General features: G+C 46.3%; 6 non-coding genes across 6 annotated transcripts; all 6 read left to right on the top strand.

The window, feature by feature from the left end:
* Nucleotides 1–1,546: 1,546 nt before the first annotated feature.
* Nucleotides 1,547–1,638, top strand: LOC131480623 (small nucleolar RNA SNORD116). Its single transcript, XR_009245677.1, has one exon. It is a non-coding gene; the product is annotated as a small nucleolar RNA SNORD116 (small nucleolar RNA).
* Nucleotides 1,639–2,907: 1,269 nt separating this feature from the next.
* On the top strand, nucleotides 2,908–3,002 carry LOC131480666 (small nucleolar RNA SNORD116). Its single transcript, XR_009245719.1, has one exon. It is a non-coding gene; the product is annotated as a small nucleolar RNA SNORD116 (small nucleolar RNA).
* Nucleotides 3,003–7,011: 4,009 nt separating this feature from the next.
* On the top strand, nucleotides 7,012–7,101 carry LOC118759349 (small nucleolar RNA SNORD116). Its single transcript, XR_004996141.1, has one exon. It is a non-coding gene; the product is annotated as a small nucleolar RNA SNORD116 (small nucleolar RNA).
* A 271-nt stretch (nucleotides 7,102–7,372) lies between these two features.
* LOC118759345 (small nucleolar RNA SNORD116) lies at nucleotides 7,373–7,461 on the top strand. Its single transcript, XR_004996137.1, has one exon. It is a non-coding gene; the product is annotated as a small nucleolar RNA SNORD116 (small nucleolar RNA).
* Nucleotides 7,462–10,144: 2,683 nt separating this feature from the next.
* LOC118759344 (small nucleolar RNA SNORD116) lies at nucleotides 10,145–10,236 on the top strand. The gene has a single exon (XR_004996136.1). It is a non-coding gene; the product is annotated as a small nucleolar RNA SNORD116 (small nucleolar RNA).
* Nucleotides 10,237–12,597: 2,361 nt separating this feature from the next.
* Nucleotides 12,598–12,687, top strand: LOC118759347 (small nucleolar RNA SNORD116). Its single transcript, XR_004996139.2, has one exon. It is a non-coding gene; the product is annotated as a small nucleolar RNA SNORD116 (small nucleolar RNA).
* Nucleotides 12,688–12,769: the final 82 nt, after the last annotated feature.

The raw sequence follows: 12,769 nt of genomic DNA, 5'->3' as shown, positions 1-12,769 counted from the left end.
TAGTGGGGAGCATAGGAGTGAGGGTCCATGGGCAAGGGTTGAGGTGGCTGCCAGCCCCAGGGTGAGCCCAAGGGCAAGCCCCCCCTTGGAGGACCAGACTGCTGGGGAGGTGTGGTGAGAGGGTTGTGCGTGGGCAGCAGAGCGCTTGTGGTGCGGGTGCTATGAGTGGGGAAGGGAAGCCGGTGAGGGGCCGAACCTGAGGAGGTTGTGGCAGTGTCGGTGTGTTTGTGTTTGTGTTGGTATGTGGTTGTGGGTGTTGATGGAGGGGTGTGTGTGAATGGTGCGCACGCCTGTGGTGTTCCCTGAACAAGCCATTGGTCCTGAGCCTTGGCGCCCGAGGGTTGCTTCCACAGTGTCGGGTGGAGGTGCCCTTCTGAGCCCTGTGCTGTATCTGGTGTTCTGTTGATGAAGACATGTGTTGGGTGTTGGCCGCCATGGGTATTGGGATGCCATGTGTCCAAGCACCCGTTTTTGGCAGGTTGATAGGTCTGTGCCCAGGCGAGCCTCGGGCTGGGGTGAGCAGTGCGAAAGGCCATGGAGAAGGAATTGTTGGGCGTGTTGGGGTGTAGTGGTTGTGTGTCCCCCTGGCGGCAGGTGGGGCGTTTGCAAAGCTGCCTGCAGACCAGTGCTGTGTCACTCCCCTGCGTGTGGTGAGGTTCCCCAGGCGGGACAGCCGAGTGTGTAGTGGAGTTGAAGGGTGAGGTTGTGAGCATGTTTGGGCTGAGTGAGGAAGGACCTGCCCATGGAGCTGGGTGTGCTGTCAAGGGAGGCGGGGGCTGTTCCCTGGGCCCGCAGCAACCCTGGGAGTGCCTTGGGGCAGTTGTTGCCCATCGTGGTGCTGAAGGTTGGAGGCCAGCATTGGGCTGTGAGCTCTGTCATTGTTGAGATGGTCGAGGTGCCCTTTGTGTGAGAGGAGCACGCAGACCCCATGTCTCTGAGGGCCCGTGGGTGCGTGTGCTGACCACCTCGTTTGGCGGGCGTGCTGCCCATGTGTTTGTAGGTGAAGCTGCCTAAGGAAAGCAGCCTGAGGCCCAGCCACTGTCACCTTGGGTGACACAAAGAGTTTGCAGTGGGGACCTGTGTAGGCAGCATGCCAGAGTGCGAGTATGGGAGGCAGGCGCCATGGCTGTTCCTGTCTGTGGGCAGCAGCCCGCCTTGCTGGCGGTCTTGCTGAAGCACACCCTTGTTGTCTATGTACTTCTCAGAGGGCCTCTCGGTGGACGCAAGACTCACGTAGGCTTCTGCTGAGCCCCAGAGGCAGCAGTGAATGCCGGAAGCACCATGGCCTGCGCTGGGCCAATGCCAGCGGAGCTCCGAGGCTGGTAAGCATCCCCAGGGCCAGAGGCCCTGCACTGCCCCTAAGGATTCCTGCGGAGACCTGCCAAGATGCCAGGGAAGCCTTGCTGGGCTCGAGGGTGAGAGCCCACGGCCCCACGGGCCTTGTTTCTTTGGACTCTGCTGGCTCTTGAAGGTCTTTGAGGTCCCCGGGCTTGCCTCCCCTTGCACAGCCTGCCATGCTCCCCTGCCAGCGTGTTGGCATGTGCTTGGATCGATGATGACTCCCGCAAATACATTCCTTGGAAGCTGAACAAAATGAGTGAAAACCCCATACCGTCGTTCTCATCGTGACTGAGGTCCAGCACATTGCCCCGTGCAGAGAGTAGGCGTGAGGAGCCCCAGCAGGGCTAGGCTAATGGTGATCCTGCAGCGGTGGGCTTGTGACCCAAGGGCTGGCGTGGCAGCACTCATGCCGAGGGTTCCCATGTGCCCTAGTGTGTCCGTGGGTAGCTGAGTGCTGGGTGGGCGGGAGTTGAGACTTGGGGCATCCAGGCCAGAGGACAGAGGTGTTGGCCTCTTGGGGAGGGCACAGGTGACCCAGGGTGTCCAGCCAGGTGTGTGCAGGACACGGGTGTGCCCTGGGTCCCAGATGAGAGAGCCTAAAGCCCACAGCACGGCCTGGGGCGTGATCCCTGTGAGCAGCATCCTTGCAGCTCTGTGCCCGCATCCTTGCAGCAGAAGAGACACAAGGCCGAAGCCCTGACTCAAGGGTGCTGCCCAAGCTGGTTGGGTCGGGATTGCCTGTGAAGTGCTTCCAGCTGGTGTCCTGGGGCAGTACTGACATGGCAGGAAGCTTGGGGTTGGCGGAGCCACTCTCTGGGCTGCAGTGCAGGCAGGCAGGCAGGAATGCAGTGGGTGGCGAGTGCACCCCTGCGCCTCCCTGTCCATGGATGCTGGGTCCGTGGACCCGGACACACAGATGCTGCTGCCAGCTAGCCCCAGGCCACAGCAAGAGCACACGGAGAGGGCAGCAAACTGAAACCCAACATGGGTCCCAGCGTGGGCCAGGTGATGGAGTGCTTTCCTTGTGGTGTGGGCAGAGCCTTTGCTCTGGGAAAAGTATGTGAGGGTTGGAGAAAGGGGATGTGCGAGGGAGCGTGCCACAGCGGGCCTCCTTGGGCCAGCGGCTCTGCCCTGTGGAGCTGCCTGGGTCCTGAAGCTTGCCTGTACTGTGTGTGTACTTGGCAGGGAGCGTGTCTGCCATCGGCGTGGCTTGTGGAGTGCCAGCAGATCTGTGCTTGTGCTTTGGAGAGGAATCCCTGTGGGTGGCTGGCATGCAGGGAGCCCGTGTTGGGCTGGAAGTGCCTGAATCCTCACGGATGGTAAGCAGTGGCAGAGCCAGGGTGGGTGGTGGGGACGTGTCCCCTAGCGCTTCAGAGTCCTGCGGGAGTTGGGGGCATGTTGTCCTGAGGTGGCCGCGCCTGGGCTCCACTGCGAGAGTGGATGCTTGTGCTATGGCGGTGCAGGCTTTGTCCCTGGCCTCTGCAGGCCTCTGCAGGGGCCGGAGGCCATCGGCTGTGCCCGATGCCAGCCTGCGTTGTTGTGCTGCCAGCACTTTGGGGTGTGCTTGGATCGATGATGACTCCACCGTCAAACATTCCTTGGAAAAGCTGAACAAAATGAGTGAAAACTCACTACCGTCGTTCTCATCGTGACTGAGGTCCAGCACATTGCCTCTAGTGGGGAGCATAGGAGTGAGGGTCCATGGGCAAGGGTTGAGGTGGCTGCCAGCCCCAGGGTGAGCCCAAGGGCAAGCCCCCCCTTGGAGGACCAGCCTGCTGGGGAGGTGTGGTGAGAGGGTTGTGCGTGGGCAGTAGAGCGCTTGTGGTACGGATGCTGTGAGTGGGGAAGGGAAGCCGGTGAGGGGCCAAACCTGAGGAGGTTGTGGCAGTGTCGGTGTGTTTGTGTTTGTGTTGGTATGTGGTTGTGGGTGTTGATGGAGGGGTGTGTGTGTGAGTGGTGCGCACACCTGTGGTGTTCCCTGAACAAGCCATTGGTCCTGAGCCTTGGCGCCCGAGGGTTGCTTCTACAGTGTCGGGTGGAGGTGCCCTTCTGAGCCCTGTGCTGTATCTGGTGTTGTGTTGATGAAGGCATGTGTTTGGTGTTGGCCGCCATGGGTATTGGGATGCCATGTGTCCAAGCACCCGTTTTTGGCAGGTTGATAGGTCTGTGCCCAGGCGAGCCTCGGGCTGGGGTGAGCAGTGCGAAAGGCCATGGAGAAGGAATTGTTGGGTGTGTTGGGGTGTAGTGGTTGTGTGTCCCCCTGGCGGCAGGTGGGGCGTTTGCAAAGCTGCCTGCAGACCAGTGCTGTGTCACTTCCCTGCGTGTGGTGAGGTTCCCCAGCCGAGTGTGTAGTGGAGTTGAAGGGTGAGGTTGTGAGCATGTTTGGGCCGAGTGAGGAAGGACCTGCCCATGGAGCTGGGTGTGCTGTCAAGGGAGGCGGGGGCTGTTCCCTGGGCCCGCAGCAACCCTGGGAGTGCCTTGGGGCAGTTGTTGCCCATCGTGGTGCTGAAGGTTGGAGGCCAGCATTGGGCTGTGAGCTCTGTCATTGTTGAGATGGTCGAGGTGCCCTTTGTGTGAGAGGCGCACGCAGGCCCCATGGCTCTGAGGGCCCGTGGGTGCGTGTGCTGCCCACCTCGTTTGGCGGGCGTGCTGCCCATGTGTTTGTAGGTGAAGCTGCCTAAGGAAAGCAGCCTGAGGCCCAGCCACTGTCACCTTGGGTGACACAAAGAGTTTGCAGTGGGTACCTGTGTAGGCAGCATGCCAGGGTGCCATGTGTGAAATCCCTAGATTCCAGATGTATGTGACAATAATTTTGCTCTTGTGATCCCTCCTGCAAAATAACCCAAGGTGTTCTCTACAGAGTCTTTATCGTTTATTAGTATCTTCTCCCGGACTTATCCTTTGTTTTGGAATATATGTTCTTAAAAGCTTCATTTTTGTACAATTAATGCTGAAAATATCTGCCCTTTTATGAAATGTAATATTGTTTCGATTATTTGGTATGTAAAGTACATTAAATATTGTACATGTTTGTGGCCTCAATGCAGTAACCTATTTGTTAAAGTTCTTTTCTTGCATGAGTAGTGATCCCGTATTGGCATTGATTCTAACCCCAGCAGCCCTGCTTCCCATCCGGCTCCCTGCTTCTGATCTCAAAATGCGGTTCAGAATAGCCCAAATTATGGGGACCCGGCTTGCATGTCTATGACCCATAAGAATTCCCTGCTTGCTGGCTTCATATTCGCTCAGTTTTGGCCATTTCAGCCTTTTGGTTAGTGAATCAACAGATGAAAGTCTTCCTCTATGTTTCTCCTCTCTATGTCTGACTTTCCAATGAAAATAATTTTATCTTAAAAAAATATATTTGGCTGTAATTTGTAGATGTTAAAGTCATGAGATAGGTTGTGTTCATTTTACATTAACATTCAAGGTAGATTGAAAATAAAAAACTAGGTTTGGACAGTTCAGAAAGCCCAGTCTGAATGGTATGAATCCACCCAGTTGAAAAACTGAATTTTATGTTATTGAGTACATATGTACAGACTTTATTTTGTGTTTCTCTTTCAGAATTTGACTTATAGGGTTATATATATTGTTTCGAAATCAGGGCTGCATCACATAATTTGTTAAACTTGTCTGTGTCGCATTGCAAGAAATCGGGATGTATCATGGATTGCTGAAGATGTTCTGAGACATACTGCTTGGAAATATGAACAAAATGATTGAAATATATATATATTCACAGGATATATATATATGTGTGTGTGTGTGCGTGTGTGTGTGTGTGTGTGTATTCACTGGCATTGCATCTGTTGAACTGAGATCCATCACATCGCTTCAGCATGGAAGAGAATAAGAGGGAAACTCATTCTTTAACTTAACTACAACTCATGTTTGATACAGTGTGGGCCTGTGTCCTGTTTTGGTACAGGACATTCAATTGGCTGTTGAAATTACAAGACTTACTAGATAGCTTAATTTAGCAGCCTCTCTTTGAAAGTCCTGTGACTTACACATGTAAAGACTCTAAGCATCAAGTTGGGTGGTGTGACCCTGCGGTGTTCATGTGTTAGAGTGCATCTATTCCATCAAGTTTAATCTTCATTGTATGAGTTGGGTTTCTCAAACCTCCAGAAACACAGATGCTTCTGGTGGTGAATATAGTACAGGCCAACTTTTAACAATACTTTGTGTCATTTTAGACATTTTTTGAGGGAGCTTACAAGGCTGGCTTCACTCCTAAAACATTGGCCATCAGGAAAGCCTTATACTCATTTACAATTCTACTGAAACCTGGAAAAGGCTTCAGTGTTATTTCCATGTTGAAGTCATATGTATGTCCCAATCAATGTTCTGATAGTGATCATTTCATCAGAAAACACCTGATCTATATCTGTCTTTTTTCCATCTATGTATCTATCTGTCTGTCTGTCTATCTGTCTATCTATCTATCTATCTATCTATCTATCTATCTATCTATCTATCTGAGACTGTACCCAGGCTTTAGTTTCCTCTTTCATCTCCTTGGATTATGGCTTTTGGGGTTATTTCACTGTTCTACTCCTGGGTCATGTTTCATGAGCAATCTTCAGATTTCGTGGAGTAATGCCTTTAGAGTATTAAAATCTGCTTAATCCTCAGGGATTCCACTCTCTGGCTTCTCTCTTTTTACCTATGTTGCAGTCACAGAAGTCAACATGCAAGCCACATGTGGAGTTTTTTCCCCTATGACCAGAGTAGAAAAGCAAACCAGTGAAAACAAAAGTTATCCATGCCTGGTGCATAGAGTCCTTAGTAAGGCATATGCCAGACTCTTTAAGGACTCCATTCTCACCACTGATTAGCATTGATATTTTGTACTGCCAGCATATGTGATTCTCCTTCAATAGTGATTATAAATTAGTGTGACAAATCACATGGAGCCCCTCCAGATTGGCAGCTGTGGCACTTCTCAGTGTCACACAGGGGAACCTGGGTGGGCAGTAGGTAACATGGAGTCATAGAGGTCCATAGTTGTTGATTAAATTATGGGTCTATGTGTAGAAAAGTGAGTTTCTCTGTGTACTTACACTGTTCCTGATGCAGAGGATATGGAATAACTGGGAGGGTCATTCCATACTCTATGCATCATGGGTTTGATTGAAAAACAGCTTGTAAATGGTCTTACACCCAACAAACCCAAAAGAAAGTGAAAGAATCTGTCTTCTGATTGTATGAGAACTGTCCTGAGTAGCTTTGCAGACTGGGAATATTAAATTACTCAAAGACTTTGGTGTCGGGAATGTTCTCTGACAAAATATACTACATGACACCATATTCTAGTTGCATGCCCCGTCTTCTATCTGACCTTGAACAGCTGGGGCAAAATTAATGTAGGTGCTAGATAAATGACGGTGAGTGGATGGATACTGGCAGGCAGTGAGATACGTATACCTATGAACAAGAATAATGTAATCTCACGTTTCTTCTGCAATTCCAGGCAATATTGTCATGGTGTAATTGCTAACATCCTTAAAGAAGTTTCTAAGTACTAAGAAACCCATGAATATTTCCTGAAAGCCCTGGATACTTGCAGTGAGTGTTCCAGAAACTTGTGAATGACTTATGATGGCATTGTCTCCTCCAGCAAATATTTGAGAGTCTGCAATTCTAGCAACAAGTATTATGTATGTGTTGATTATCATGTTCAGACATTCATCGCTTGGAAAATAGACAAAATGGGTGAAAACTATACCATCATCTTCACTGAATTTGAGATCCAGCAAGTTGCTCCAGGAGGGAAGATGATGAACCAACTGCCATTTCAACTTGGGTGTGCTTTATGATTAGTCCACGACTGGGTTATGTCCTGGCTATGTGCAGAGCATGTTCCTTCAGGTAGCTGTGAGGGAAGATGTTGGAGATGTCATTGAGGTCTTAGATATAGGCAAATGGGTTCCTTTGGAGGCAGGGAGTACTGTTGTTATGGCGATAAGCATCTCTTCCAGCAACCATTCCAAGGATCTGCTTTTCCAGGGTGAGTGGCATGTTTGGATCAATGATGGTGTTAAAATAACCATTCCCTGAAATGCTGAAAAAGAGTGAAAACTCTTTACTGTTCTCTTCATTAAACTGTGGTCTGTCAGTTGGAACATCTAGGAGGAGATAAAGATAAACAAAGTGCAAGGGAGTGACAGCCATCCTTGTTTAACTTTTGTGCTTCTCAGTGGTTAATCCAGGATTGAATGTGTTATACCTTCAGCACAGGGATTTGCACAGGTATTACAGATTGCTGGACTTCTTGGGCAGAGTTCCTGAGAGTTTTTTCTTAGGTAAACCAAGAAATAACACTAACAGTTTCTGTGGAGGTTTGGTGGGTGAACATAGTTGAGCTGACTCATCCATGAGCTTTCTCTGACAGTGAAGGCTGCAGCCATGGATCAAACTTTGACAGTTTTCTTGCTCTCTTAGAAACTTGACCGACTAAATTACAGGGACCAGGTATACCCTCTAAGATCACAGAACACTAATGAACTCCAAGGGTAGTAGTTGCTGCATTGGTGAAGTGTATAACTGGCATTGGAATTGTCTCCATTTGCTCCATTCACTGGTGTCTCTATTTTGCATTGATCAAAATGCTTCTCCTACTCAAGAAACCAACATGCACGTCAATGTTCATAGCAGCACAATCTACAATCGCAAAAACCTGGAAGCAGCCAAAATGCCCATCAATAGAAGACTGGATAAGGAAGCTATGGTTCATCTACTCTATGGAATACTACTCAGCTATTAAAAAAAACGAAATGCAGTTCTTTGTGGACAAATGGGCCCGACTGGAATCCATCATGCTAAGAGAAATGAACCAATCCCAAAAGGTTAAATACCACATGTTTGCCTTAATCTGAGATGAAAAGATGACAACCTGATAGTACCTGTATATTGTAATATTATTGCAATCTCTAACAACCTGTATCCAATACAATAAGATAATGTGATATAATCTATAAACCAACAATTAATGTCAGAATACCTAAGCTCTACATCGAAAAACTGTAAAACCTACTATACCCTCAATACGTTATGTTAATCCGTAATGGGGGGGAGTGCAGGGAAGCCTTTCAGGACCATAAAAAGAGTGAGGAAAAAGTATAATATAGCCTATCATGATCAAATCTGGTAATTCATAGACAACAGACTCAAAGCAGCACTAAACAATAGTAAAACTACTATACCAATGCATGAGGGGGGAATCGGGTGCGATCCTGACAACCTCTTAACAGGAGGTCATGTGCGTGGAGCAGGGGGGCACTCCAGGGTAGAGCAGATGGCAAGGAGAAAGCCTGGATCCCAACCATGAAGACTCCCAGACCTTCACCACAAACTACTAATACGAGCAACAAGGACTATATCCCAACTGCCAAGGAGGCCACAGGGAATTGGATGCCCTCGGAGGCCGAGTACTCTGAGGTCACCCACCCCTAACCGGAGCTCCCGCAGGGGATGGAAGAAGTCCAAACACTACCGCGCAGAAACCAACGTCATCGGAATGACAACCAGAAGCCCTGAGCGGTCCGCAGAAACAGAAGAACAATAAACGTCCCTCGGGACCAGGGAGGAGAGCTTTCTCTGGACCGAGCCTGGCTCCACCTCTGGACCCCCACCCTCCCTTGCAATGACCATCAGGATCGCTCCGAAAACCCCTCACAGCAAACAAACAATCATACAAACTAAAAATAACCTAAAATAAATAGACAAACAACAAAAAGTAGAGCTTGAAATCCGACAGGAAAGAGCTGGCATGGATTGGCTAATGCCTCGCTGGGTAGGACACAAAGATTAGTCACTCCTTACCATGGTGTTGGGGACTTTCCTGCACACCCCCCCCCAAAAAAAAAAAAAAAAAAAATGTTCTGCACCTTAACTGCTGACAAATGTCTTGTTAGAGTTACAAGCCAGTCTAGATTATCCTAAAATCTGCCAAGATCAGTAAAATTAGACTTCAACACAACAAATGGCTAAATACTAAAATGAAATAGACACGAGACAGCTGAATGGTACCTTATAGCCATTTTAAGGTATATAGCAGCTGGTCCTGTATATGAACTAAAATTGAAATGTCAATGAGCTAATCATAGGTTGTGGTTAAGAACTTGCTTCTTTTTTGTTTTGTTTTGTTTTGTTTTGTTTTGTTTTGTTTTTTTTAACATACTGGTTACGCAAAACCTTGTCAATTCCATAATGTTACAAATTGCTGTTAATGTTATATTGAGACTCTTAATTGACTGGGATGATATTCTACCAGCTCTGACTTTGGACCAGAAATGGTCTCCCCAACAAACTGTTCAACCCATCTGGACAATGAGTAGCTGGACTCTATGCTGGGTATATGTTTGCAAGGAAAGAATCTTGATGGAATTTGAACTGTAATACTGCATCAAGGTGGAGGAATCCACCAGGGGGGAGGGGTGTGGGGAGGGGTGGGGGGATTCCCAGAGCATATGAAACTGTCACATAATGCATAATAATTAATAAAAAAATTAAAAAAAAATAAAATAAAATAAAATAAAATAAAATAAAATATATAAAAAAAAAAATGCTTCATAGTCATCAGGGAAAAATAATTGATGTAGGAAATCAATTGAGGCCTTACCAGATGGGAAGCTGCAGCCCCTTTCCCAGTATCATTTTGAGCACATTTTTGATGGGAGGAGGCATTGTGGAAATAGTGGTTTTCCCTTTTTCTTGGTCCAATTTAGTGGTCACTGTGAAGATTTTTCAGAAAAATTTTAGATGGTCTGCTTTTCTAAGTATTAGTAATGCTTGTGGGTCATTGATAGTGTTCAAATATGCATTCTTTGGAAATCTGAACAACATGAGTGAAAATTCTATACTGTCATCCTTAACATACTGTTGTCCAGCACATCTCTACAACTTGGGGAAAAAAGAGGGACAGAAAATCCCTGCTTATTTTAATATTTGTGCCCCTCAATGATTTGTCCAGGATTGGTTATGCTCAACCTTGGGTGTAGGGAATTGAGTGGATATTATACAATCCAAGCTTCCTTTACTGAAGTAACTACAGGGATCATGGAGATAGAATCCCCTGTGGAAGTGTTCATTATCAGTAGAACTATCACTTATTTAAACTTTTTAAAAGATTTATTGATTTTACTTGAAAATCAGTGTTAGAAATTTTTCATCCACTGGCTCACTGCCCAAATGGGGTAATGGCCAGGATGGGACCAAGGAGCTTCTTTTGGGTCTTCTTATGTGGTGCAAGAGCCCAAGGCCTTGAAATATCCTGCACTGCTTTCCTGAGTGACAAGCATTTAATAGCAGGATTGAAAGTGGCACAACCAGGACTAAAACCAATGTCTTTATGGGATATTGGCACCATAGGTGGAAGCTTAGCTTGCTAAATCACAGCACCAGCTCTTAATTTATACTTTCAGTGGCAAGCTTTAAAAAGACAATATAAAAGTCTTTTGGGAAAAATAATGCCACTGTGTAATCCATGAGCCAGTGATGGATTCGACGAGAAAAGGAGTTATTTGAAAGAAACAAAACTGAAATAAAAAACATCAAAACACTTGGGATACAGCCAAAAAAGCAAATGAATAACCAAAAAACAGTATGGATCATATTATTGAAGCTACACTTTCCATGTTGGTTTCCTTATATAAGAGAGGACATATGGTATTTGTTCTTCATGGTGCTGTAATTTGTTGTTGATGTTGTTGTTTACCTGGTTTCAGCTTCTAAATTATGGAAATGTATAGTGATGGAGTAATGGGATCTATCATATACAGATGTGGGGGAATAGTGGAACATGCATCCCTATTTTCAGACGAAAGATAGATTTCCAGTGAAACTGTTGGACAGGTGTAGACAGTGGTATGCTAGACTGTCTGACATTGTCTGTACCAAGAATGTCAGAGTACACTTAAATAAGAGACTAATAAAATTATGATTCCTTATGAAGGACTACACTATTGTAGTAAAATGGGGAGAATCTGTCAGGAAGTGGGAGTTTGGGGCGGGGGGAATTCCAGCCTGTACGAAATTATACCATGTAATTTAGAATTCAAAATAAAAATATATTAAAAATATTTTTAAGAAAGGACAGTATAGCTTTCCTATATGTTGAGGTATTGATATCCCAATCAGGTGGCCTGGAGGTTGTATCTGGTTTCCTATAATGTCTTCTGTAACCAGAATTTCCACGATGTATATGGGTTGGGTTTTTCAGGCTTTGAAATCTCTTTCAGTTTCTGCATTTTTGTGTCCTCTGAATTTCCCTAGTTTACTCTAGGATACCTACTAAGATGCAGGAGGATAACCCAAACCTCATTTTACTCTAATATAAGGGCATTTAAGGGCAGCAGGCATCAAGTATTAGGCCCTTGACAAAGTGCATGCAGGACCCTAGGAATGTGTCTCAAATAGCTCTGAAAAATGGTATACATAATTTGCACTATTCAAGAGGAATACTTCACAGTCAGTGGGGCCAAATAATTAATTACAATGGTCCTTGCAAGCAGGGAGCCACAGCCCTTTTCCATTGTCATGAAAATGTGTTGGACTGCAAAAGACAAATTCACAAAGTTTTCCCTGATCATTATAAATGTTCCATGGTCCTTATGGAGATCTATAGTGAGTTTTCCCAGGCAATAGGAATGACCCCAGGAGGAGGAGAGTGTTGAAAGATTGGCAGGGTATTGAGTGTTTCTGAAACTGATTGCCAAGTGGTATACATGTGATCTAACTTATAGCAAAGTACAAAGATATTGTTTGGGTCAATATGGCTTTTCAAGATTTATCTTAATCAGTTTTGTAGGCCTAAAATACAGGGCCTCTTAAGTGAGCGGATTAGCATCATGTTTTTTCCCTGGGATGATGTAGTCCATAAAGTACTACCATGTGTGTCTCTAGTTTGCCAATGTTCACAAGACTAAAAAGAGCTGATTAATATTTGAGGTAGATGTTAGTAAGATGTCAGGGTATCAATGGGCATTGGTGATAAGATGTATGTATCCATGGAAATAACTTACAACCATCTGGGTATCTTGTGCATTTTCCAGGCATCAAGGCTGTTCATAGTTCTTCATATAGCCTTGAGGAAAGAGGAACTATCCCAACATTCCCAGAGATGCCACTGAGACCCTGGGTATACATATCATGGGATCATCCAGATGGCGGTACACTCAGGATGGCTATAAGTATTTACTTCAACAAACATTACAAGGGCAGACTTTTCCTGGGAGGATAAATATGCATGAATTGTTGGTGATGTTCAAATATGCATTCCTGAAAAAGCTGAACAAAATCACTGAAGCCTATGCTGTCATTCTCATTCAGCTGAGATTCAGCATGATACTCTAATAGTGAAAAAAGGGACAGAGACAATGTAATCTGGAGGGATAACTCTACATTGTTCAACTTGAATGCT

Source organism: Ochotona princeps, chromosome 6, assembly GCF_030435755.1.
Source record: "Ochotona princeps isolate mOchPri1 chromosome 6, mOchPri1.hap1, whole genome shotgun sequence".
Lineage (NCBI taxonomy): Eukaryota > Metazoa > Chordata > Mammalia > Lagomorpha > Ochotonidae > Ochotona > Ochotona princeps.
The sequence above is the reverse complement of the archived record's forward strand: the minus strand, read 5'-3'. Positions and strand labels throughout refer to the sequence as shown.